Source organism: Astyanax mexicanus, chromosome 6 (genome assembly GCF_023375975.1).
Source record: "Astyanax mexicanus isolate ESR-SI-001 chromosome 6, AstMex3_surface, whole genome shotgun sequence".
NCBI classification, from domain to species: Eukaryota; Metazoa; Chordata; class Actinopteri; order Characiformes; family Acestrorhamphidae; genus Astyanax; species Astyanax mexicanus.
This window is the reverse complement of record NC_064413.1, coordinates 37,889,171-37,917,170: the sequence shown is the minus strand read 5'-3', so window position 1 is coordinate 37,917,170 and position 28,000 is coordinate 37,889,171. Positions and strand designations below refer to the sequence as shown.

General features: G+C 36.4%; 1 long non-coding RNA gene across 1 annotated transcript; it reads right to left on the bottom strand.

The window, feature by feature from the left end:
* Nucleotide 1: 1 nt before the first annotated feature.
* Nucleotides 2-27,836, bottom strand: LOC107197645 (uncharacterized). Its single transcript, XR_001518689.3, has 4 exons — nucleotides 27,616-27,836; nucleotides 12,891-12,934; nucleotides 7,846-7,880; nucleotides 2-1,450 (listed from the first exon to the last, which is right to left on the bottom strand). It is a non-coding gene; the product is annotated as an uncharacterized LOC107197645 (long non-coding RNA).
* Nucleotides 27,837-28,000: the final 164 nt, after the last annotated feature.

The following is a 28,000-nucleotide window of genomic DNA, read 5'->3' as shown; positions in this document are numbered from 1 at the left end:
GTTATTGTCTCATTTTATTTCATCAACTGCACATACACACAAACACTAAGTAATTCATGAACAGGCAGAAATGCTGTTCTGATGGCAGAAGTCAATGCTTGTGTAGACATGTTGTATTTGATAGGCAATTATCAGGTAATACTGATAAATCAGCTCTTCTACAGTTGCACGAATGTGTTAACTATATTACAGTACAAGGTGTGTAACCATCCTGCAGCCTCCCAAAAACTCCAGTAATGCAGGAAATTGGCAGGATCATATCAACCTTGAATTCGTCCTATGGCAGAAAGCAGCACAGTATTTATGTCTATGTATCATACAGTATTAAACCAACATAATGATCCTCCAACAAACACTCTCATGTTTTTATTTACTAAAGCATATATTTATTTCAGCAGAGATGAGGGCCAGATCTTTTAGCAGTTTAATAATTTTCATGTTCAAACACATTTGATTTATCTTAGCAGTTAATTACCCGGTTATTTAGTTGTATTAGATACAGAAATCAGTAAACTGGACTGAACTTTGGCCCTCAGTTGCTTAGTTCAGGTTAAGATGATTCTCATTAGTTAGATACCTAATCTGGGCATTAAACTGCATTTACCAATAGAGGGACTAAGCTTAGTCTTGTATTACACAGCTTTGAATGGAGATTTCATATTGAAAAAAAAACCCTAGTCAATGATTAGGCTTAATTCCTGTCTGGAAAGATACCCAAAGTCTTTATTTGCTTAAACAAAATGAGGAATATTGTATCTTGATCTTGACGCCACTTTCTTAATTCCATCCTGAATGATTGGACCAATAGAAATGCTTCAAATTGAGCTATGATAAAATCTTAATAAATTAAATCAAAGTAAATCAGGTTTATTGGCACATCAAACTAACAGCAGGTGTAAAAGTGAGTTGATAGTCCTTTTTAGTAGTTAGAACACAATAAATACAAACAATACAAATATAGGATATAGACACAAGACAAACACAATACTGACTGGAGATATATATATATATATATATATACATACCGTAACAGCCATAACATGAAAATTATATTAAATAGGTCCCCCTTTGCTTTCAAGTAAATTATATTTGTCAACAATTCAATACTGGAGTCTGGAGTTCACAGAGAAGTCAGTGTCCAAGCTTTCTTTTAACCATCATGTCAATTAAACAGCACACTCTTCTTACATTTGACCATATTTTTATTTATTTTCAATTTATTAGTATTTATTTGAGTGTTACATACATGCATAAGTTTGGAGAGACGTGTGTGTGGGATGGTGTGGTGGTGTTCTGCGGCTGAGTGCGGTAGGGTGTGACCCTGGTGTTATGAAGAAGCCGTTCCCTCTCACTACGGCGGCCTGATTCACAACACCAGCTGACCCGCCCTACCAGAGCATCCTTCTGCTTCTCACGTCCTGTTCCCCTTCAGATCTCAGCACACACTCACCTGTCAATCACACACACAGACAAACCAGACTCAGTACCGTCACATATCAGTGCACAATAAAGACAAGAGCAAATCTTATTCAATCAGACACAGTTAGCAGTTCATCACCTGAGACTTAACTCAAACACAATTATGTTTCATTTCCAATTACTATTTGCTTTATTTATCTGTTTGTTTAAAATCCCCAATGTACAGATGAGCTGTGTATGTGAGAAGAGAAGGTGGAACATTTTTGTTCATGGATTGTAATAAAACCATTAGAAAACGCCAGCAATTTATATCATTGTATTTTAATACAGATGTGCTCATAGAAATGCAAAGTGCAGGACTGCTTGGAATAAAAGCTCACAATTACCTCTATAATATAGTAAATATATACATAGTATACACAGTAAACTGTAATATAACTCTACTATATAGCTCTGTATTAACCTTTACAATGTATTTTCATCCTCCTATAAAGATTTTGTTATGACAGTGGCAATATATCACACACTCAGACACCTGGGGCTCTACAGCAGTAATCCAGCTGTTATGCTGCTACTGAAGGGATGCTTTCTGTCAAAAGAGAGTGTGTTGAGGTCAGTGCAGCTTGACAGCTCTGCGTAGCAAAGTGCAAACACTCTGAGCTCACAGTTTAAAGCTGACCTCATGATTCTATTACTAGAACTGACCCTGAAAGGTTGATTCACACTGTAAAGTAATACACACACCTGACTGTGATAATATTATTATAATCATTATCATGATTAATGACTCTTTCGGCTGCTTAATTAAACAGGATGTTCAGGAGAGACCTGTGATTCATACATATCCTCTCATAACTTTTTATAAGTGGTTTATTATTAGTAATGACAATAGTATGGCAGGGAAGAATCTAACACATACAACGGTGTAATAAAGGGAGCATCTTTTTGTACTCACAATTTCTGATAATGATCACACAAATATTTCTCAAAAGTTACATTCTTAAATGCCTAAATAACTTTCGCTACTGTCCTGGGAAGGCTTTCTACTAGATTTTAGAGCATTTCTGTGAGGATTTGATTGCATTTATTGGTGAAATCAATTGTCAATTCTTGGGAGGCTTTTAGGCCACACCAGATATTAGGCATGGTACTGGTAAGTTCATGTTTATCTGCTTCAGAAAATACTACTGTATTGGGACTAGACAAGCTGTGTCAGAATTAATGGATACAACTTAAAGCAGGTAAATGCTTTCAACATAAGGGGTGTCCACAAACATTTGGACATCTTCTACGCAAACAGTCTTTGTAAGTCTGCTAAATGCTATAATAGTAACTGTAAAATGGACTGTTTATCTAAATTGGCTTCATAGCTGAAAATCTAAATTTTATTAAATTAATTACATTGGAATTAAGCAGTTTCTTTAAACAAATTTTATGTTTATTTCCTATTAAATAATCAGTGTTCTATTTAGCTCCTGTTTCCTGACGCTCTATTATTCTGCCATTTGCCTGCCTCGTCTTTATGCTCAACAGGCCAATCCATGTTAACTCCTGCCCAGTCGATCATGTCACAGCAGCGAATAATATACAGGCGATACGTTTCTGCCTAATCCAGTTTCAGCATCTGCTCTGCCTTTTTCTGCTCAATCTAGTTGCGACAAAGCCCACATGAGGGCTTTTGTGCCAGGAACTTCTTTAAGGTTTCAATTAAAGGGCAAGGGAGGTGAGTGGTGGCTCTTGGATGAATGCCAGTGTCCTTCAAACAAAGAATGTCACAGCATTATGCCAAAGCCAATGGCCGAAAATGCAGAAGCGCTCGTGCCAGGGATCTGACTCTGAGGCGTGCCAGAGAACCAAGGCTGCATAGTGTCTGGAGCGTTGTATGTATTTGTCAGAGAGTGCCATGTAAAGCATGCCTAGGTTGTGCCTAGCTATACAGAGATAGGCCTGACTTTTCTTCCTGCTCTCCACCAGCAGCCTTTGAGGATAGTAATTGCTCTGGTTGATGTACACTGAGTTTAATTTTCAAAATCCTTCAGGCCACACAGCCTCACTGAATAGCTATTATTAGGCCCTCCAGCCTCTTAGATGCTACACAGCGCATCCTAACACAGAGCTGCGGTGAGGCGTGTTCCATTTTCAGTGTGGAATTTCTGCAGATCAGTCCACACAGCGGACAGCCTGGACCATGGCGGCTTCCTGGTGAAACACCAGCTGCTGTCTTGACGGCCTGTCTGATAGATCAACATCCTCTAAGTCATCTCTTTCTCACTGTACACGTCCTCATTTCCGCACACTTCCTCTACATGCCAGCAGATACTCTGGCTCATGTGTTAAAATGGAAACCTGTCATTGGCAGCTATAATATTTCATAAGCACTACATTATTGCTTAGTCACAAAAAGAATAATAATTAGTGTAAGTACATTTCAGGGTTAATGTGCTTTTTAAAAAATAGAGGTGATACAAAGGGATATTTTAAAAATGCCATAGAAGAACCATGTTTTTTGTAAAAGAGGTCAGTAAATGTGAAGAACTTTTTTTTTTAGACTTTAAACCTTGAATCTTAAACTTGATCATTTACAATTCAAACATCTCTATTATTCTCTAGCATAATGCTAGACAGTGCCTTACATTTTTAAAGTGTTGACCAGTTGGACTGGGCTGTTTATTGGCAAAAACATGTGATACATTATGTACAATATATGTATCACATACAGTGGATACAATTCAATATAATGCAATATATTGCAATACTGATAACTATTTAATATAATATATTAAATCTAATATAGTATATTAGATTAAATATATAATATTTTATATTAATGTACTTTGTTTTTCATAAAAAAAACTTTCATAGTATTAAAAGACACAATCATATAATATACAAGGTAAAAGGACATTGCTATCTAAAAAAATAACAAAAAACAAAATGAACAACTGCCATCAATTTTTCCAGTTCTTTGATGTATCAATATTTTCTTACACCCCTACAATAGAACTGAAACAAAATGAGTTAGAAAAATCTTGTTACATCACAAGTTCATATTGTTTTACTTTTTGTCAGCAAGATAAAAAGTATTTTTATGAAAATTAAACTTGCAATTCATGAAATACAGTCTGAAACACTGCGATCTCAATAAAGCACGTTGTACTCACGCAGGCTAGATAAAAAGAATGTCTATCATTATTATGTAAGTAGGCTACCATAAACATTTGAGATGTTCAGCTGGCATTAAGCATTCAGATAATATACTTATTCAAATAATTAAGTCAGCATAATAGTGGGTACTTTTGATGTATTCGGCTGATTGCGTTGTTTTCTTCTTTTACCTTGGGGAATTACACCTTGATTGAATGATGCATAAAATTCCTGTTCAAAAAAGCAAACTCTGCACGGACTGCTAATGACTTTAGTTAGCAGTTGAAAGCTCTCGGGGTTATGAAGCTGAACGCCGCTGTGTGTGTGTGTGTGTGTGTGTGTAGGGGCGGGGTGGGGGGGGTTTCTGAGCAGACTATGGCTAGTTACAGTGCAGGGTTCAGAGGGCTGACAGACTCTCCTGGGTGCTCCAGACAGTTGCTTTCAGTCAGCAAAAAGAACAGGGCCACCCACAGGCTGCGACTGCGCACATGAAAGATAGCTTAGACACCCCACTGGAAATCAGACATTTAGATCAATCATAATCACTGTCAGAGGACAGAAGACCGACAGACAGACTGAAAATGAAAGTGAACTTTGATCTGGCTTCAACAGAGTAAATCTGAAGTCTTTATTCATAAGGATGTGAGGGAATCTGCACTCGCTGTAGTACAAGATGACTTGTGATGTACTGATTTATGATGAAAATTATGTAAAATCACCTAAATATATATATATTTTTGTTTGACTGTACCAAAATGAAGTTTAACCAATATATCCTCATGAGACCCAAAAAGGGTTTTGGTATTTAAATTTGAGATATATTAGGGGTGGGGATCACAGGGCATTGTACAATACGATATTTTCACAATAAGTTGCCCACAATAACAATGATATTACGATACTGTGATTCTGCTGAGTGTTTGGATTAGATGTCTGTGTAGAATTTGTCCTGCTCCTAAGCAGGTCTGAAACGCAGTGCCACATAGTCCACATAGTCCACAAATAAATTCTTCAATATTTCAGAAATAATATAGCGAGTGGACACCAACTATATGATGACTTGTGGAGATTGTAAAAAGATTTCATGAGCCCAGTGGGAATGCAGAATTCTAGTTTGGAGTGATCAGAAGGTCAGAAGTTTATGCTCAGACTTAAATAATTATAAGTCCTCCTCCACCTGCTGTCCACTATAGAGGACATTGAATAAAAGCTTTGAAAGGGTTAAATACTGTACATTTCTGAAATCTTACAAGATTAAAGTTTAGTATATATTAAAGAAACTACTTTGTTAATAGCAACAATAAAATATTATTTTGTTGCCATAAGATACAAAATGTATCATGTGAAATGCCATCACTTTGACACTACAGGAGGAATCAAACTGATTCTATAATTGGTGCTTGATTTATATATAGTCATGGTCACATATCCTGAGAAGGATGTGTTGCTCTTTACTAAACTTTATTGCAACAGTTTATAACAGTGCTACAAATGGAATAAACATCAATCTCTTTATTAATTAAAGGGCTAATAGTATTACACACTGATTTAATTCATAGATACCATGTGTCATCTTGCATATATTGAGATGAATTGCATAAATACTGTAAATCGACTTGCACTGCTTTTGCATATCCCTATGCGCCATGATGTACCTGTGTAGGTAGGCTTCAAGTAAACTGTTGCCGATGTTTCTGTAGATTGCGGAAAAAAATGCATCAACATTTTGCATTGGCATGCTAATATCTTTCCAAACATACGGAAATATGAATCAAAATGTAAAGCAGGATTAACTTCTGGCATGTACCTGAGCGATTTTATAAACTCAATATAAAATATGGTAAACAAGTCTTTGTGTGTATGTGGATGCAAGTTTATATATTTTTATGGGTGTGTAGGTTTGTATATGTGTATGCGCATGCGTGTGGCCTGTATATATATATATATATATATATATATATATATATATATATGTGTGTATGTGTGTGTGTGTGTGTGTGTGTGTGAGATTGAGTTTGACGGTCATTTAGAAGGGGAGCAGAGCTGAGACTCTTATCAAGCCTGCTGCAGCTGCTGAAGGCAAACTGCACAAGTGACAGAAAAAAAAACGATGAGGAAATAAAGGTGAAAAAAATTCCATCAGTCTCTCTGACTCACACACACACACACCTGGCTCCTGACGCTTCAGATGCAGAGTCTGTTGATGGACATTTCCTTGCCATAACCTAAAGACGGAATTCAGGTTGGTTCTTCATGTTCTGCACTATAACTGTCCAGCTTGGAACTTGATGCTAACTAGTAACGGCTACATACTGGCTAATGTAAGACCTGTATAAGACTGACAGCTATTAATGATGATGTGCGTAATGTAAATCAGTGCACAGAATTGATCTGTCCCATGCATCAGCAAGAAATGCAGTAAATTTGATGGATTTTAATGTGCTTTTATGTTATTACATTCAAATATTTTGCAGCAATATTACAGTGTTATTTTGCCAGCAATTGTGCTGACTGTGTTATATACAGTATGTGTAGAGGTTCCAGATTTCTCCTGGATGGTCCTCACCAATGCATGAATGTGTGCTATTTTATCACCAGCCCACCTGATTGACATTTTAAAGCACTGACTCTCTGGAGATGTTTTAATAATTATACAGTGATATAATATTGCAAGTTTTTGTACTGATATATTGGTATTTATTTTAACAGTGCTATTTTATTCTAATTTTCCACATATCTCCAATACTTTAACACAGTACAGTACTACAGGCAATTCGCAGACATTTAAATTAAATAAATTTAATGCATTATTTTTAACACAGTGGAAATCAGCGATTTAGACCAGTCATAATCTCTTGCTTTAATGATCTTGCTTTAACACATTAATTTAGTTAAATTCATGATGATCTGTAATATATTGGTAAACAGTATGATGACTTACATAGTGATCTTAACTAGTGATCTTAACTTGACTTCTGCCTTGTAATATCATTTACTTGGGAATAACACTTCATAACAATATTTATACAAAGAAAAATAAATAAAAAGCGTCCTACTTTCTTATATAATTTCACATGAATATTACTATTATTATAAATTCTAATATCAATGTTTTATTGAGCAAATAAACACTTACTACCCTGATAAAGGGCTTCTTTATTCTGATTTTCAGGTGTACCCGGAACTATTACACAGTACTGTACATTTTATTGAGATAAAAGTGCAAAGCAGACATTTGAATCAAATAAAATTCAGTGCTTTTTACAGTTAGAGGACACCCACCTGTGTGATCTTGAGACTTCTGGCAAGTTAAAGAGCTGAAACGACAAAAGAACAATAAACAAACATTAACATAAAACTGAACACATTCTGTTAATATATAAATAGGTTTAACCAAAAAGACGGCTATACTACTTTTTGCACTTAGAGGATGAATGACTCATGACTGAAATTTCTTGTGTTGTTACCCGTGTTAAAATTAAGGGCAGATTTTTGACCAGCAGTTCTTTTTCACAGTCCTGTGTCCTCAAACTACATGAATAAGGGTTCCAGAAAATGCTCTTTGAGCAAATCTAGGAAATACCATTTTGATTTCTTAAAGAAAGAGTTTTTAAAGACTTGTAAATAAAACAAAGTTTAGTCCAGTTACATGACTGACAACACCAGCTAGTGGAATAGCAACAAGCTAGTTATGTCAATATCCAGTGTCTGAGAGTCTGAGTAAAATGTTACTTTGCTATTACATTATAGGGAAATGGCAAAAAAAACATGTTTTCACTACAAAAGAGAAATTTTCCTGAGAAATTAATTAATTTTAATTAATTTGATAGTCTGTACTTATTGTTTTTTTGCTCTTGTTTAGATTTTAAATGGTTGTTAAAATTCTCATGTCCGCTTTATGATTTGTTCTGGGTTAAGTGGGCAGTGGCTTGCAAAAGTTTAGGAACCCTTCTTTTATGGCATCACTCACATAAGAGTGTAGTCATACCTGACCAACTACCAACTAGTAAGCTAAATAACTAACATTTTGAGTGTTGAACTTTGGTTGAGGACAGTTTAATACATGCAATTGAGTCAACATCCCTGTTTGGACCCGATCCAGCGGCTGCAATGGAAAGGGAGGGGATGCAGTACTGAGGCGGGAAGTCATTTCTTGTATCTATAAGGATTCTTCTATATCACAGCAGAAGGCCGTTGCTCATTAAGGACTAGAGGAAGCCTTGTGACGAGCTACTGGTCTGAATCAGACTGCATGCATTAACCAGTTCCTCTGTGAGCACACTCAAACAGAGTGTGCACACACACACACACACACACACACACACACACACACAAGCACACACACTTTTCTGCCTGCCGGCCCTGTGGTCTCTAGGCTGTCAGTGAACACATGGCCGATAGTTACGGTCCCTTCTGAACGCTTGCTATGCAGAGTGACTGTACCATGCACACACACACTCTCTCTATGCACCACAACACTCTCTCTCTGTCTCTCTCTCTTTTTCTCTCTCTCTCTCTCTCTCTCTCTCGCTCTTTCTCTCGCTAATCAGAAGGTAGGATCAAACAGCAGGGGATAACAAAGGTATCTTCTTCCTTCTTCTTCTTCATCTACTCTGCTAGGTTTTCTCTCTCTGCTGTAAGCATGACGGGCAAGTTTGGCCTCCAGGAACAAAATGGCCGGCTTTTCTTCCTGGCAAATCGTGCAGCAGAAATATTTGAGAGAGTGAAATATAATAAATGTGACATCTATTCTAATCTAACTTTAAAACCGATTTGTCGCTGTTGTTCTGTTTGTGCTGTGTCTCTAAGCAGCTCAATCTGGACTGTGTGTGCTGCTGTCTCTGAGTTGCTGAGTATTTGTGTGTTTGGCAGGCGTGGCACTGCAGCAGTGATAGAGAGAGAGGAAAAGAGAGAGAGAGAGAGGGAAAGAGTGAGAGAGATATATAGAGAGAGGGAGAGAAAGAGAGAGAGACCTTCCCTCTGCTTGGAGCGTAGGCCACTTGGCTCGGTTTGCTCTGTACAGCGTGACAAAGACACGTACTCACACATACACGCACACACTCGCTGAGGGAGTTTTACTGTGCATGAAGTGCACTGACAGAGCCGACTGGAAAGGAAAGGAAAGGACAGGAGGGGGAAGGAAGAAAGGACAGGAGAATTGAGCGGAAGAGAGCGGCACAGAAACCAGCGACGGCCTGCGGAAGATGTCAGCGAGTTGCTGAATGGAAGAGGATGAAATGAAAGAGACAAGACTAAAGAAACAAAAAATTGCATCACAAAATTAATCTGGCACTGCATCACAAAAAGCTAAAATTCTTAATGCAAATGAAAAAAATATATATGTTTGATGTATTTTAGTGTTACTCTGCATATGTGCAAATACTGCGTTGAAAGAAAATCCTAAATTGATTTTAAATGAGAGACCACTCAACTTAAAACATTAGTGTAATGTATTGTTTAAAATTAAATCTATCTACCTACCTATCTACTTACATGGTATGGACAAAAGTTTTCAGAAACCTGAGCACTCATTGTTTTTTCCAAAATCAAGAGTACAAAAAAAAGTATACTTCCTAACTACCTCTACTCTCCGTTAATTTTTTTCTACTAGATTATGAAGCTTTGCTGGGATGGTTTGATTGCGTACAGTGGCAAAACAGTTTATGGGGTCAGTTTATGATGTCTATATATAGCTATCTAGTTATCTATATATCTATCTATATATCTAGCTATCTATTAGTTTAAGATACATAGAAGAAAAATGAACTCTAGATATTTTAGAGAAAAATTATATATTTTTAAATGTAAAATAAATTAACTTCATTTAGGAAGACAAACCGATCTGACATTATACATATCCTATACAGATTCTTTCAATACCTGTATATACTATTAAGAAACTATTAAATAACTAATTATATAGACAGATAGAAAATCCTAAAGAGCCTGATTTCACTGTATTCTACTGAACTACTAAATGCAGCATATAGGTCTGAAGTGAAACTGCAGTGTTCACAGGCACTCTGTCTGTCTCAGTCAAAGCCAGTAGACAAATCGCAGGCAGAGGTAGTAGCAGTGCATTAGGAAGTCCATTAAAACTTTGCTTTTCTTAATTAGCCCTGCTAAGATTATGAGTTCCCCTGTGGGCTTGGCAAAATGCAAGTCATTCTGCAGTCTCCCCACCCATCCAACCCCATCACCATCATCATCATCATCATCAGCGGAAAGAAGGAAAGAAAGAAAAAAAAATCCATCTGACATTACTGTCTTAAGGTGCGTATTTAAATGATAACATCTATAATACGCTGAAGCTCCATTTAGACAGATAGGAGGCTGAAGACACATAAAGGACGGTAAAGAATAAGGCAGTTCCTCTTAATAAATATAAAAGTTCTTATATTACTCCACCAGAACGTGAACACTGCAGACATCATTAACTCACATGTAATGATTAGCAATTAGGGCAGACAATGGGCTGCTAAATATGTCAGAAATGATGTTCCATCTGTCAAAGAGCTTCCACTACTGAGCGTGCATTTGTCTAGAGAGCAAAATGTCATTGGCATTTGTCATTTTGACTTTTTTATTTCAGTTAAAGCATTTAAAAGACTGGTGTCTGTATGGAGGCTTACTACTGTATGAGAGGGCTATTTTAAAACTGCACTTTTATATTTTAATTTAATATAGAATATTATTGATAGGCTCCTTGATATACATAATACAGTTCCAGTTGTACAGAAACTGTTTATCATATTTATTTATTTATGTATGTATGTTGGTGCATGTGTGTGTGTGTGTGCTATCAACACATACATAGTCATACTGTTATGAATTAACTTTGTAAATTTTGTTAATTTGGAAATACTGATTCACAATCTTGTCAGAAATCTAAATATCTTGCAATTTTTTGCAGTCAATAGAAATAAATGTCATCAGTTTTTAATAAATAAAATATCTTTTTATTTAAAAATATCCTATTTGTAATGGATCAATTTGTTTCAATTTGAATTTCACTATTCAAAGCAAAAATGGTAAATAAGGCTCAAATAATATGACTAAATTAATAATCACATAAACTATTTCTCTAATCACTTATCACACAACTCTGGTCCAGTGAAATTTTCATAAATCAGTTATTTTCTAATCAGTTCATTAAAAAAAATTAGTCTACATATAAAATAGACTGAAAATATATAACACTCCCCTACAGTCGCAGTAATGTTAAAGCAAAAGCTTTTTGTAGTGAGTTCTGTAATGAATCTGACAGAACGGCTAAGAAGTGCTGAGATTTCTCAGCAGATGAAGTAAATCATGCTCTGGCTCCAGAAGCTAAAGCAGAAACAGCCCCTTTAGTCAATAAAAGCAGGGTGATTTAGTTAGAGTTGACTAAAGGGTTCATGGTGTATTTGATTGATTTAAGTGTGAACACAGTGCCAGCAGAGAGCGGGCGAGCGAGCTGAGGAATTAAAGGAAGAAAGAAAGGCGGCACACTGTCGCTGCTGTACTCCCTCAAAAGAGCTATTGGCATGCCAGGGTTGCCCTCTCCCACCATTCACTCCTTCTCTCTCTCCCTCTTCTTCCCTCTCTTTCTTTCTTACACACATACACACTTTGACACAATAGACACGTGGCCACTCTTCTACCTGCCAAGCTACACAAAGAGAAGAGAGAAAAATACGGCCTTCAATAGAGACGACTGTCTGCTCCAGATTACCGCGGGACCAGGTCCGGCTGCTTCACACACAGTAAACCCAACAAAAACTCAAATATCAATCAAATATTGCTGAGATTTGTACAAAAAAACCATCACATTTCACACAATTACACAACAGGATTTGTTATGGGCTTTCTAATATATCTTAAACCTTATTGAACTAATCTATTACTACAATCCAGAGAAAACATAAGATACAATTTATATTATATAAGCTATAAAATGCTGCCCTGTAAATGACACTATATAGTCAACAAATTTTATTTTATTTATGTTTAAATGGAAGCAACATTTTAAAATTATGGCAGTAATTTCTTTCATTGCACTTTACTTTAATAATAGTTGTTATCTTTCAATTTATTGCAGTTACGCTGTGATAAATTGATTGACATGATGCAGAAATAGAAATTTACATGGTGTAGCAAAATATAATTTTCTCAAGACAAATACATAAATACAAAGAGAAGTTCATAAACTAAAATGCCCCCAAATTAATTGGCTGTAATTATGTTTGGTTAGGTAGTGAATGATGACAATTAATATAAATATAATGTAATAATATGAGAGGTATTTAATAAAGCAATAAGCACATTCATTATGGCTCTGTACTTACCATACTGATAAGACAGTGGAAATGGCTCCCATCTCTCTGCTGAACTAGAGAAAAAATAGAAAAGAGAATTTGAAGTAAACATATTACATTTTTGAATATAACTAAATATTTATAAAATAATTTTCTGTTCTCTAAAGTAAGATGTATTTCTTTATTTCAGATTGCTGTAAAAATGTACACTTTAAATACAGAATAAAGACTGCAATAGAATATAATTATGCATTTATTCTTATGTTAATTTCTCTCTCCTTTTTTACTTTTTTTTCTTGTTTTCTACTATTTTCAAAATTTACATTACATTACTGCTATTCAGAATTACTTTCTATTTTAAGTAATTATTATATTAATTATTATAACAATTATTTTAATCCAGTAAAGCAAATAAAAACAAATGCTCTCTTATTTTCTAGATAAAAAAACAGGATTTTTTAAAAATAGAAAGATAGACTTAGGATAGATGTTGCAAAGTGAATGTACAGAGAAAAGCTTGGAAGAAATAGCCACACACACACACACACACACACACACATTATGTATAGAGAAGAAAGAAACTACTTCTAACCTCATTTCCTTCTTCCTCTCCTTCACTCCTCTATCCTATTATTCCCCCTTGTCCTCCTTTTATCCCTATCCAAAGATGTTTTTCCTTTAAACTTATTTTACATTGTACTTGACTATTGTAAGTCGCTTTGGACAAAAGCGTCTGCCAAATGTAATGTAATGTAATGTAATGAAATCTTCACTAGAAGATGATTAGAGAAGATGGAGGGAGGGAAGAAGGATGGAGACAGGCATTCAGGAGAAGAAGAGATGATGAATAAGGGTAAAGAGAAAGAGAAAGAGAGAGAGAGCAGGCCGGGCACGGTAAGGCCGTTCAGCTGCGCGGTTCCAGTTTCCTCACCGTGCCGATGGGTGGACAGCGAACAGGCCACTTTCACACAGATAATAGTGTCATTAATCAGCCCGTCGGTGCCTGGGCTCATTATCAGATGTAGGCCGTATGATTATGCTCATTGATTGAGCTGAAATATTCACTCGCTGTTCTGACCTGGCCCACTCAGACCTGTTCCGGCCCGATTGTTTATTAACTGACTAATTGATTTGAGGAGGAGAGCTGACAAACTAGACCTGGAATAATTCTCCCTTTAGCGGCACGGCTAGAGCCGCACTGACAGGAACAAATGAAGCTTTTCTTTGAAAACCATTTATGTATGGATTTACACGGATAAAGACTCGTACTGCCAACAAAATGCTTTTGATTTGTCCTCATGTGTTATGGGATGATAAAGTAGTCTACCTTATCGCAAAATGACCATGGACTATGTGGTGGAGATGATGCCCCTGAGAATGTCAAAGCGTTTATCTGAACTATGAATTAGAAGGGCTTTCTTAGTGGAAGCCTTTTCATCTGCAGGGGGTGTTCAAGTATATTACTAACATTACTATATTACTATATTAACAAATACTCAGTTTCTGAATCACTTTCTTTAATTTTGCTATTTATATGTATGTTTCAGTAAAATGAACATTGTTGTTTTATTCTATAAACTACAGACAACATTTCTCCCAAATTCCAAACAAATATATTGTCCTTTAGAGCATTTATTTGCAGAAAATAAGAAATGCCTGAAATAACTTAAAAGATGCAGAGCTTTCAGACCTCAAAGAATGCAAAGAAAATAAATCAATATTCTGTGCAATAACCCTGGTTTTTAATCACAGTTTTCATGCATCTTGGTATGTTCTCCTCCACCAGTCTTACACACTGCTTTTGGATAATATTATGCCACTCCAGGTGCAAAAATTCAAGCAGTTCAGCTTGGTTTGATGGCTTGTGATCATCCATCTTCTCCTTGTTTAAATAACAGATGTTTTTAATTTGGTAAAATTAAAGAAACTCATCATTTTAAGTGGTCTCTTATTTTTTTCCAGAGCTGTATATAAAACCACCTCAAAAATTTAAAGTGACTTTTATATTGTCTGTTTTTGTCAGTGCATCAATAACAGTGCTTTTAAACACATACAGCAGACTGTGACAGGTGATGGAATGTAAATTGAGGCTAACTAATAGGTGTTTCTGATGAAATAAATAAATAAATAAAGGATATGCTACAGTGGCCCAATATGAATCTTATATATGATATTTAAAAACATATTTACACACACAATATTTAATATCGGAATGTTTTAACAAAATGTAACAGCAGAACTACATTCTTAATAACTGATATTCTATATTCTATATTCTTTGATGCATAGTACAGTGATTTTTATTCAGTTTATGCAGGACTAAAGTGACTTATTACAAGTTGCTTATCTGGAATGAAATGTACAGTTGGGTCAGCGTTCTTTAAGAACTGATGATATTATCAATGTGCTTAAAACAAGCATATTGTCAATATGATAATAAAATTGATCACAATATAGTAAAATATGTTTATTTTGCCCACTTCTATGATATGCTAATATAAAATTTGACAGGCAGAACAAATTGGCAAAAAATTATACGTCTCCTAAACTATCATTAATTAAAAGTGCTTTGCCTGACAAGTGTGATTTGCATTATTTTATTATTCTACTGCAATAATAATATCACTATACCGGGAACAAAAATTATATTAAAAATGTAATAATATTGGCTATCACAATAATTTGTGGGGCAATATATCATTCAAACAGAAATAGTTATCATGGCAGGCCTATTGACAGTTTTCTGTAGTGATGAATAAAGTAATGTTAAGTCATCTTTTGGTTTCCAATATTATATTAGATACATGTACTTGATTTATGGATTTATGAGCATTAGAGAATGACCATGATTTTATGTAATTTAACCCTACTGAGCTGTAAAATAAAATCTGAATGACTCATCTTGCTCCTCTTCATTACTGTAAATACATGAACATTAACCTTTATGTGGCTGTAACAGATTCTGTGCAATAAAGCACCTTTCATAAAGACTTTTCTACCACTTCAGCTGTTGTGTTACAGATTTCATTCTCATTTTTTTATCATCTCATCTATATGTGTAAATGGATGGACTATTATGAGAACAGTGTCAAATCATGGTGTTTATAATTCTTCTCTTCTGACTGATACGTCCAAATGAAACCAAATGAAGAAGAGGAGAACAGAAGCACACTTAGCCAACTGGACCAAGATAAAAGAATATCAGTCCTCTCAACCTCTCAAAATTAGGATGGGAAATTGGGGCAGTCAAAAAGGAAACATTAATTTTACAGAATTATTGTAAAGCCCCAGGGCAGACACCAAATGATTGCCGCCTGTTCCAAAAAAAAGCTTGGAAATATAGCTCAGCGGGCAGACTAGGCCAACTGTCCTCTTATGTACACTCACACACACACGCATACACACACACAAAAACTGTAGAGAAAGCGTCAAACGACAGCAGCAGAGCTGAGCAAGTTTGACCTATTAAAAAAGGTTTGATTACAAATTAGATGAATTTGATCTGTTTTTGCCAATGCTCATTCATCAATCTATTCACTCTTACCAATAGTTATGGGACAGGAACTAATATTGTGTTCCATTTGGAATCATTGAGAATGACTTTAATGATTTCCTGACCATATGTGACACTGTGGATCGAGGAATGTTTAATGACCACACAGCTAAAACTGAAAGGGAAATGTCACATCCTAGTGTTGTAATACTGGACCAGTTTTACCGGTCTCATCGCTCACCTCTTATCTCATTTGTCTTTGGTCTTGAGGTAAAATTGACTTGGAAATTGAGATTATGTATAAAATAAAATAAAAAATCATTTATTTTATATCAGATTTACCTTATTTTATTTACCTTTATGTTTTTTTTATTTCTGTCATTTTATTCTATTATACTGAATTTAAGCATTTTGGAAAGACTGCATTGCATTATAATAATAATTAATAATAATTTTAGGCTACATATTATTTAATGTTTAATTATTTAATGTTTTATTATTTAATATTTTTTTACAAAATACATAATGAAATGTAATATTACTTAATAGGCCTGTCAAAATAGCACTTTTTGTGGACGATATATTGTCCCAGAAATTAACTCGAAAAATAATATCATTAGCATTATATCATATAATAAATGGCACATGATATAAGTTTAAAAAGAACAGAATAACAAAGTAAAAAAATGTACATCCTTTTAAAGAAAAGAACATTTTTATGAATCATATTTTGGGAAATATATACTTTTTCTTCACCTACTGCAGTCTGCACTGTGTGTATGGTGTCACAGGAATTGATGCACTGGTCATTTAAAACCTGACTGACTAAAATACTGTACAGTGCTATATATGTGAATGAACATACAAATAAGCACAATAGATGATATAACAACTATCAAATATTACTATGGTCATGTGCAAAAAATATATATAATAATTCATTCTTTCTTCTCATCCATCCAACTCCTACAATTCACACTGCCTTGCCATGAGCACATTGGCCTGTGTACAACCTCACTCACAAGTTACCACTTCACAGCTTACTCAGATGTGAGCATTTCCAAGCTTTTCCCTGAGGTAACACTGCATGATCAGTTTCTATACTGCTATGTGTATCTGTTATGTGTGCTGCTTCTATATCTGTTTTTGTTTTATATCTTCTACATCGGTTCTATATTTTTATAAAGTGCAGTGAAGAGGAGAGGGAAGATATTAGAAAAAACAGTAAACCGGTCTACTCTGGAGCCTCTTCAAAATTCAACCTGGCTCTGTTGGTTCCCCACTGGAAGGCCTGTCAATCTAAAAACACTGATTTATTTCATTATTTATTCATTCATTTACATTCCCATTTACATACCTACTCCTTCACCTGCTCTTAAATGATAATCTGTCTAAGAGCGAGGGGAATTAGTAGGGGCTAAGTGTAGCACTCTTGTGTGTGTGTGTGTGTGTGTGTGTGTGTGTGTGCGTGTGTATATGTATGCCTGTGTGCATATAGCACCAACTCAGAGACATTTTCAGAGACAAAATGGCTGATGTCTGAGCATCGTGTTTAGCAGCAAGTCTCCATTTGCATGAAGGTGAGGAGTCTAAAGCGTCCGGCTTTGTTTCTACATTAGCTCCATTAGCGCGAGTAAACAGCATGTGTGCTTATAGAGGGCCCCGCGCTCGCAAGAGGAAACAAACCGTGAGGCGCAAGTGCAAGCAACCGAGCCGCAAATGCAAAATTGCTGACACTTTGCGACTAAGTTTGTGGCCGGCAGCAGAAAAATCTCCTGGTGTGAAGGCAGAGGTGTGAAATCCATTTAAGAGTGCCGCGGGCAGAAAGATTGCCGTGCTGTCGAAAAGCACCTCTCTAAGGTAGCAGAGGAACAAGCCCCATGTGTGTAGCCTGGCGGTGGTAGTAGCGATGGTGAGGGGGCTATTTGTGTGTTAATGAGGGCTTGTGTTGGTGTCGAGACGGTGAGGCGGTGTGGATGTGTAGAGTTCCGGTGTGAAGCCTGGATCTGACCGAGAGTATAACAGGGAGCTAATTCAGATTCCACTATCACAGCAGAAAGCATTACGAGATAGCAAGGAGCTACCCCTCAGGATTATGGAGTCACAGTGATGCTGGGTTTACCAAAATCTTCCCTCTAAACCAGTTATACACACACACACACACACACACATACACACAGATCTCAAGTGCACTTTATGGCATTTCCCTATAGTAAACCAACATCTTTGTGTTTCGCCCAAAGGGCACCCTCACAATTTCTTTAATTTCTCATCCTTCTCTCCATGAAAACATTAATTATCCCCACGTTGTAATCGCAGAATGCTCTCATCACCTATATAATGCAAACTGCACACAATTTAGGTACGTGTAACTAATTCTCTTAAGCTATAGCATGGTAATAGCAATTTCAAACCATGAACATCATCAATTACGCCAGTCTTTCAAGTTTTCTCTTTTAATCAGGACATTTTATGCCCTACGTGTCCATTAATCGTCCCTGCAAATCCTCAGGGCACAAAATGGCGGCCAAACAAACAAACACTGATATGGAATTTATGCAGTGTGGCTTTTGTTCACAGAGCCAGAAAAAAGACTCAAAGACAAACTGGAGACTAATGCATCGGTTAGTACCCCAGTTTGAAGCTAGAGTTTAAAACAATGGGCCGCACATAAAGCAAAGCCCTGTAACTGCCTATAAGACGAACGACTGTGCCAATAGAAGAGCATAGCCAACGTGGCCTCTCAAGATAATACTAATGAAAAGCGGTCTTTCGGCTGTGGTCACCGGTTTGCTTAAGCCAAATCATGTGACAAGAAACGGCCTACACAGCGAACATTCAGGGTTCAGATAATATGCTTTTAAATTCTCCATTAGTGAAACTTGCATCCTTAGATTCCTGGTTAACATAACATGTTATTAACATGCAATCTAAATAATTTCTTTATGTTTTTGGATAAAATGGGGTGGTGGGGACCAGAGGTTACCGTAGTGGATTGAAAATGTCACTATCTTGGATTTGTTGGAAATGGGAACCATCAACTGTCTTTTTTAGAAAAGATTGTAGTTATTTGTCCAAGAGTCGATTTAGATATGTACTTATTTTTACAATTAACTAAATTTATTACTACACACACGGGTAGGCCGATATTTGTAATTTTGGAGGTAAAGCTTTAAAATGTCTAGAAAATTCATACAGAGCATAAGCTTTTGACACCTTCTAACCATCTGTCAAGCCTGCTACAGTGTGTGGGAGTGTGGATTAAAACCATTGGGCTCTACAAATCACTGTAAAGGACAATAGGCAAAGGAGTCATAAATCTATATGAGTTGCTCTAACTTCATAGACTAAGGCTACGTTCACATTACAAGCCTCAGTACTCAATTCTGACTATTTGCTCAGATCAGATTTGGCTATCTTGATGGTTCACATTCACACATGCAGGGATGTGTGTAATGTGAATGAATCTGTAGTACGTATGTTTATGCAAGTTCCCTCAGTTGTTTTGCCGCTCGGCTGCTTGTTTCCTGTTAGGGAAAACTTCATATTGGTTATTAATAAACAGAAACAACAGGAATTGCAATAATAATCCTTTGTGCCCATACTGCTGCCAAGAGGAGTTAGATTCTGGCAGGAATTCAGAATTTGGCGCAACACTAGTGCTGGTTTTCTGCGTATAGGCAAAAAGATGCATGAAATCAGATCTGACCACAATTAATACACAGATTTAATCTAGAATAAAATGTGACTCAAATCCAGTCTTATCTTATTTATCTTAACCTATTCATTTTTTTTTTTTTACAATTTATCATCCCTTGTTTAAAAAGCACCAACTGTCCTTTTCTTGCTTCTTATTCACAGGAAAAAATACGTTCTGCTGTGGAATTAAAATCGGTAGTTCCATGTGACCTACACTCACTGAGCACTTTATTAGGGACACTTCTGGGCAAGACCTCCATTAAATCTCAAAATGATTTGTCTCAGTTCTTTGTGGTTTCAGATTGGGTCCTGCAAACCTTTCCTTTTACCACATCCTGAAAGAATTCTACTGGATTGAAAACTGGTGACTGTGAACACTGAAATCATTGTCATGTTCAGGAAACCAGTTTAAGACAATGTTTGCATTGAGACATGGTGCATTTAATAGAAATAGAAAAGCTATTGAATATCTTAATTGGATTTATTTGCTGTATAGATTTTATGATAGAATATTCCATCTCTGGTCTAAAGGGGTTAAAGCAATTAATGATTTGTATTAAAATGTCCATAGTGTCTCAAGAAAACATTATTCACATTACTCACACAACCTACAATAGCTTGACTGGCACCAAATTCTGACCCTACTCTTTTTGTGTCTCTATAAAAATAAATATCAAGCCTTTAACTGTTTAGTTTTATTGAGCTTATGCACACTGCAGCCTCAGCCTTCTGTTCTTGGCTGACAGATGTAAAACTGGACATGATCTTCTGCTGTTGTATCCTATCTGTCTTATTGTTGGACATGCTGATGCTTTTATGCTTACCACAATTGTATAGGGTGGTTATGAATGAGTTATGAAAGCACGTGCAGCAGTCTGCCCACTGATTTTTCTTATTAAGTCTGTCTGCAGAACTGCCACTCACTGGATGATTTTTTAATCTTTATTGTGTAGGTGTGCATAGTACCTGAAGCGGGCCAAAACTAAGGACATTATTTAGCTATTTCCAGTCACAAGGCCGAAATAATTAAAACTGAAAGGTACATTACTGTTTCTATAACAAATTTTAAAGCACTGATATAATCTAACAAAAATCTTGTGAATACTGTTTAAAGTTTGTCTCAATAATTACAAGAAATCCCGTTCATTTATAAAACATCTCTGTATGTGCCTGTACCACATCAAGCAGTGGGTGTGCAAGTGTTCTTAATAAAGTGCAATTGTAAGTAAATAATGAATAGAAGATGAAAAAAGTCATTCTATAGCGCTATACACCATTGATTATTTTCTTCATAGTTGTGCTCAGCTGCACTCAGAAGACATGCAGACCAAAATAAATTGAAAGTAACATTTTAGTTGCGGACATTAACAGTTATAGATACATGGCACACAAGAGATGCTAGCTCAGGGTAGACAATATGTGCAGATATAGAGTTTTTGTATTTCGTATTCTGAGGGTTGATAAGTTGAAACTGCCAGTAAAACAGTAGTGACACATGTAAGGGCTCTGATCTGAGATGAGTGAAGGCTCCACTAGCATCAGAAGTCTGAAAAGATATCTGTCTCTTTATCTTTTGCCTAACAAAGCACAGTGTTGAACAAAAAGAAGCCATGGTTCTGAGCATCCTCCCTGCCCCTGCCACCCTGCAGACAGCTAATATTAGCCTCATCCCAATAATGACACAGCATTTACTGGCCATTACGGCTCTTTTAGTGCACATGCAGCTTTGATGTTCAAACAGATAAGTGTGGATACCACACACAGAAGCTGCCAGACAGGAGAGAACAATGAGAGGCGGACTAACTAAGGAGAGAAAGAGCACAGACTAAGGCCCAAAACACACATCTCTCAGAGCATGAGTGTATTGGAATGTGTGTACTGCTGGGCTGAACATGGACCTGCCAGTGTATTTAAGAAAATTTATACGAGGTATCTTTACTGACTAACATTGGGTATGATTTGATGGACATAAATTTTTCACATGTTTGGCGAGACGTGGTGCATGAATATACAAGAACAATTTGAATAAAATGTAAAGATGTTTTAGGGATATTATGCATGAATATTCAAGAACAATTTGAATAAAATGTAAATATGTTATAGAGATATTACGCATGAATATACAAGAACAATTTGAATAAAATGTAAAGATTTTTAAGATACTGTGCATGAATATTCATGAACAATTAGAATAAAATGTAAAGATTTTTAAGATACATTTAAATAAAATGAACATGTTTTAAAGAGAAACTACTCACAAATATCGAAAAAAACATTTTAAATGAAATGTAGAGATTCTTCAAGGGAGAAATAATGCATTAATACTTGATAAAAAATCTGAATAAAATGCAAATATTCAAAAAGATTAAGGCAGCATTCCAAATTAAAGCACAATAATGTATAATAAATACATGCTGTATGATAAAATTACAATGATTTATCAAACAAACAGAAAAAAATCCCAGCATTGACTCTTTTACCTGAGTGAGTATAATAAAAATACAAAAACTGAAATGAAAGGATTTCTGATGTTTCTATTATTTCCAACATAAAAGCAGAATATTAACCACAAAATTATGAAACATAATGACTCATAAAATAAAGGGAATATGAATAAAAATGAATAGGAACAGTAATAATGTTTAGACAGAGCACATGAAAAGCACAATGAGTAGAAGAGCTTACCTTTCTTTAGCATTAGCAATCAGCAGCCTGAACACACGCTCACGCTCACACACTCCCACAAACACTCTCACACACGCATGGGCAGGCAGACAAGAGAGCCCATCATTGTTCTCCACTAACTCCTCCCACACAAAGCTCAACCAGTATGTGTGGAGATATGCAGGAGCAACAGAGTGCACACACGCACGCACACACGCACACACACACTCACGAGCACATTCAATGGGTACATGACAGTGTGCAAGTCTTCACACAAAGAATCCTGATGAGAATCCAGGGAAATCACATGATGTGTGGATGCACGTGCATGTGTGGATGTGGCTAGGCATGTGTATATGTACAGTATGTGTGTGTGTGTGTGTGTGAATGTGTAAATGGCCAGAGGGCTGCTTGCTACAGGAGATGCATGTAGAGAAACTCTACAAGCCACCACCCTGATAGTCCTGTAAGAGGAGTGAATATAGAACACATCTGTTTTACGATACCCTCGGGGGTCCAAATGCAGGTCCAAACACACACACTGAGCATTTGCATTATTAATAACTTTTAATGGTGCCATTATATGGAACAGAGGCTTTGCTGTTTCAACGTGGATGGATGTCAGATTTGATGAGAGACATAGATGGAACAAAAGAGAGAGAATTCTATTTTTACTGAGTAACAACTGATGAAATGCACTCCTTTCTTTAAACCATTTCTAAGTTTAGAATTGAGTAATAGGTTACAATGAAATTAAAATAAATTATTGGTAAAATATTGCTTCTGATTGCTCCTTATTTAGTAGCTTTTTAGTATTATATTTAATTCAAATGACCTATTCATTTGGATGACTTGCCCAGTTGGGAAGCAAATGTCTGAAAAGCTTTTTCACACCCAGTGGATACAACTGGCATTACAAACCCAACTTTTCAACAAGGGGAATAAGGTCAAAAACAAAATATGCATTTTGCAGAGTTTTTTTATAACAGTAATTTGATTGTGAATATGGTCTAACATTTATTTACAATGCCAGTTAAACTCAGGTCAAACTCACACGATTTTACTTAAAATGTAATGCCCCTGCTTCAGCCATTCTTTAATATAAACAATCCCTTGAGACGTTCTCCTCTTTATTTCCAGATGATATTTGCCAAATATTAACAATATCTTTAGATAACTGTCTTAAGAGCTGTATGCAATGCTGAGATGAGTGTAATACAAAGTAAGTTGGGACAATACTGTATTGTCCTTGTCCTTGCAGCATGTTTTGTGGTACACTGTAAGAACATAATCTAGCTCTTACAAGCTGGAGATATAGGAAGAGAGAGTGGGGCAGAGCTTAGATACAGAAACAAGTGGCTAATGAGAGAGGGTAAGATTGAATGTGGAGAGAGAGAGAGAGAAACATAAGGAGAGAGAGATAGTGAATGAGAGATAGATGGAAGTGGTCTTATCTCTCTAATAGGCTAATCAGCAGTGCTGTTCCCCATTTTCTGTTCAGAAGCTTTTGTCTGATATGTGCATTGTCATGCCAATGCATAAAATATGTGTTGGTGCATAAAAAATGTACATTCAGGAGTTTTTGTGTAAGGAGGGATGATAAAGGATCGCATTAGTTTTAATTATAAAGCCAAATCTTAGTGAGCATTTTAAAGATTTACTTTAGTGGAAATGAAAAAGATTAAGATTAGTGTTGCAATTTATTTTAAATCTATTCTCTGAAATTGAGTATTTTTGTATTTGCTGGCTTCTGCATGTTAAAGTGGAAATGCATATTGCCAATGTCACCCAAAATACCTTTTAGTTATTTTATCTTATAGAATTTGAATAAGGCATTTGTGCTTTACATTTTGTTACATTGTGTAAAGAATAGGCCCATAGAAATGCTCCAAAATGGATTGGAACAAAATCTTTTTACATTTTCGACAGATTATTTTTTTATTTTTTTTTTTTTTTGCAAAGTGACAATATACCATAAAAAATATGCAAAATGTCTATCTATGCATAATTTAGCTATGTACCTGCCTAATGTTCTTCTTTCCACTTTAGTGAAACTCGAACCCTATTAATTTAAATTGTATAGATTAAAGCTTACCAAATGTATTAAACAATGCATGTGCATTTACATTTACATTACACCACTTTTCTCAGGTTTTAATCTGCTGATTTATTACAGAGACAACACAAGCACACAGAATGGCTCTCATTATAAAATCTAATTAGTTTGGCCCTTAACTGCCTTTGTATTAAAGCCGGCCTGGAGAACAAAGGGGAGGCCTGACGCTGATTCTGCCTACATACTTCAGCGGCACCTTTATGTACAGAACTCATCCACCATCCACGCTCCTTGTCAATCAGACCGGTGGTGGACAGCACCTCCACCACAGCCATTTTGTGATCAGAGGGTAAGAGGGCTGCGTGCTGTTCATTATTATATATATATATATATATCTGTGAAATATCGAAGACTTGTATTATATATATTATATAAGTCTTTGATGTTGATTAGCTATGCTGTAATGTATGTGGCACAATTATAGCGAGTTTATGGCGTTTTTCCATTTTTCATGTCAATCAAACTAAGCTTTACGCCTATTTCTTTGAGGCGAATGCGAAATTAAACCCTCTGTGTTCAGTCCAGCGTTTAGTAGCATATGGCACCACACCCAGAGTCAGTAAACATAAATGCAGCCCCACATAAATCCAAAGGATGATTACAATGTGATCACGTTCTTATTGCATATATATATATATATATATATATATATATATATATATATATATATATATATATATATATATATATATATATATATATATATATATATTGGCAGTGTATTGGCAGTCTTGTTGGCAGTGAAGCATTACATCAAATACTACTAACTACCCAAATCAATCAAGTAAGCAAAAAAAAACCTCTTTATAATATAATTAAACATGATAAGATATTTGAAGCAGTGTGCTGCTGCACGGGCTGCAATGAGGTAGTTGTGTAGCAGTCTAATGTGACTTATCGTAGTGTAGTATTGTGTAGTGTGTTAATGATGTTGCGTGGTGGTGTAGTGTAGTGATGTAGTATACTATGGTATGGCATGGTAGTGAGGTACCGCAGTGTGGTACAGTGGAATATGGCGTATTTTAGTGATGTAGCATAGCATTGCGTACATAAAAAGAAAAATGATCCTTAATTGTGTATTTTAAAATAATTTTCAGACACATATGTTGTAACTAGCATGTGTATAACATATAACATCAATTTCTTTTTCTTACTATAGACACGTGTTATTCTGGTCACATAAAGGACGATTTATATGAGTTCAACTGATCTGAATGTGAGAGCAGATTTCTCCTGAGAAACAGCTGCCCTACTTCACTTTACCTTGCTTTACCTTTTTTTTTACCTTGAACTCTAATTCTATTTTTGCACACATGTGATGTGTACACACAGGAAACACCTGTAGAAATCCATGCGTACATGCTGAACAGAAACATGATCCCACAGATTGTGAAAAGATAAAAGAAAAAAAAAATCATCATCTATCAGGTTATAATATGTGGAAAGTGTCAATCAGTCTGATGCAGCCAATGATCAGGTGTGTGGGCGTGAACCAGTAGTCTGGAGTCATCCTCAAGAACAAACACCTGACCTGACATAAGACGCACCATACCCACCACACCTAGCTTTGATAGAACCACCTGATCTTCGCATCGCATGCCAACATATTGGAAGCTTAGCGGTTAACTAAAATTGAGATTACTTCATTACAATCTCATCATAATTTAAATGCTGGTTACTTCTCAAACGATTGGAGTGTAGTAGCGCTGTCAATTATTTTCAATCATATTGTCCATGCATCCATGTCAACGCACAATAAAATTGCATTAGATCCAGGACCCATTAATTATTGCGGAACTCAAGATGGCTGGATTCAAGAACGTACCACACCTAACCTCAAATCTCGCTCTATTTCACGCACAAGTGGCTTTCGTCTCAGCTTTGGGAGACATGTGAGAGCAGAAGAGTTAACCCCCATCGACAAAAAACAAGTCCACCTGTACTCTAACTGACAGTCTTCTTCACAAAAAGGTTTTTCCAGCTTTCTACTACAGAGCTGCCTCTGATTAACTGATGACAGGATTTTTGGAAATCTTAGGTTCTTATCAGTTTTAAACAAGGATCCATGTCTCAATATAAAAGTGGAGAGTATGAGTGCATGTGAGTGTGAGTGTGTAAGCGGCTGACTCCAGTTGTGCATTGATCACATTTACGGTGTAAATGGGGCTCAGACACTCAGGCTCTCGGCGCTGTCTCGGCTCAGAGGCGACTCTTTGTCTCCGGGGCTTGTGGGAGGATTTTCGAGGACAGCATGCCCAATGTTATACGAAATTGATTGCATGAAGCAAATAGGCTTGCATTTAGGGGTGGGGGTATAGCGGGGGGGGGGGGGGGGGGTCAAAAATTCCTGAAGGGATGCTTTGTCATTTATCTTGTCATTTAATAAAAGGAAGATGATTATTTTACATTGATTCTTCTAGAGCCAGGCTTCTAGTTAAACTGCTTTACGGACAGTTGAGGTGCTTGAGGTCGCTGTATGCAGTTATGCCTTGGCAAGTTCATACAATAGTGTGCCAGAACATTTAGGAAGACAGTTACAGAGCATTTGGACATGGACATGACAAATAAAGACAGTAACTTCTGCATGCACTGTGTTGTAGTATGCTGAAAGTTTCAAGCCAGGGAATAAAAAGCATACCAAGGCCTGAGGCTGCTCAGGCCCAAGAAAAAAAGACATAGACAGAAATGTGAAAGGAAGGATGGAATGTGTATTCTCAATGTATTGAGCATCTATGTGTGTGTGTATATGTGAGTGTGTGTATGTGCATGCTCCCGGCACTTACCCTCGGATGCCCTGATGCGTTTTCGTCTCAACAGGCAGTGGCGTTGCTTGTGTCCTGGTGCTTCCACTAGCTTTTTTGCCCTTTTTCTATTTTGTTTCACTTTCTTTCCCTCTCTCTTTCTCTCACTAACTCACTCACATACTCTCACTCTCACTGTCTCTCTACCTCTCCTCTGTGACACACTCTCACACTCTTCAGGAGCATCAGATCACTAGCCTCACCCTGGCACAGAGAGTGGCGAGGCACATGGGAGGGGTGTTTTGTAATCTGCCAGGTCGTACCACCCCCGGGAGAGAGAGCGGAGGAGAGCATGGGGGGAGGGAGGGAGGGAGAGTAAGAGAGAGAGAGAGAGAAAGAGGAAGCAAAGCGCTCTCCGGCTATACCT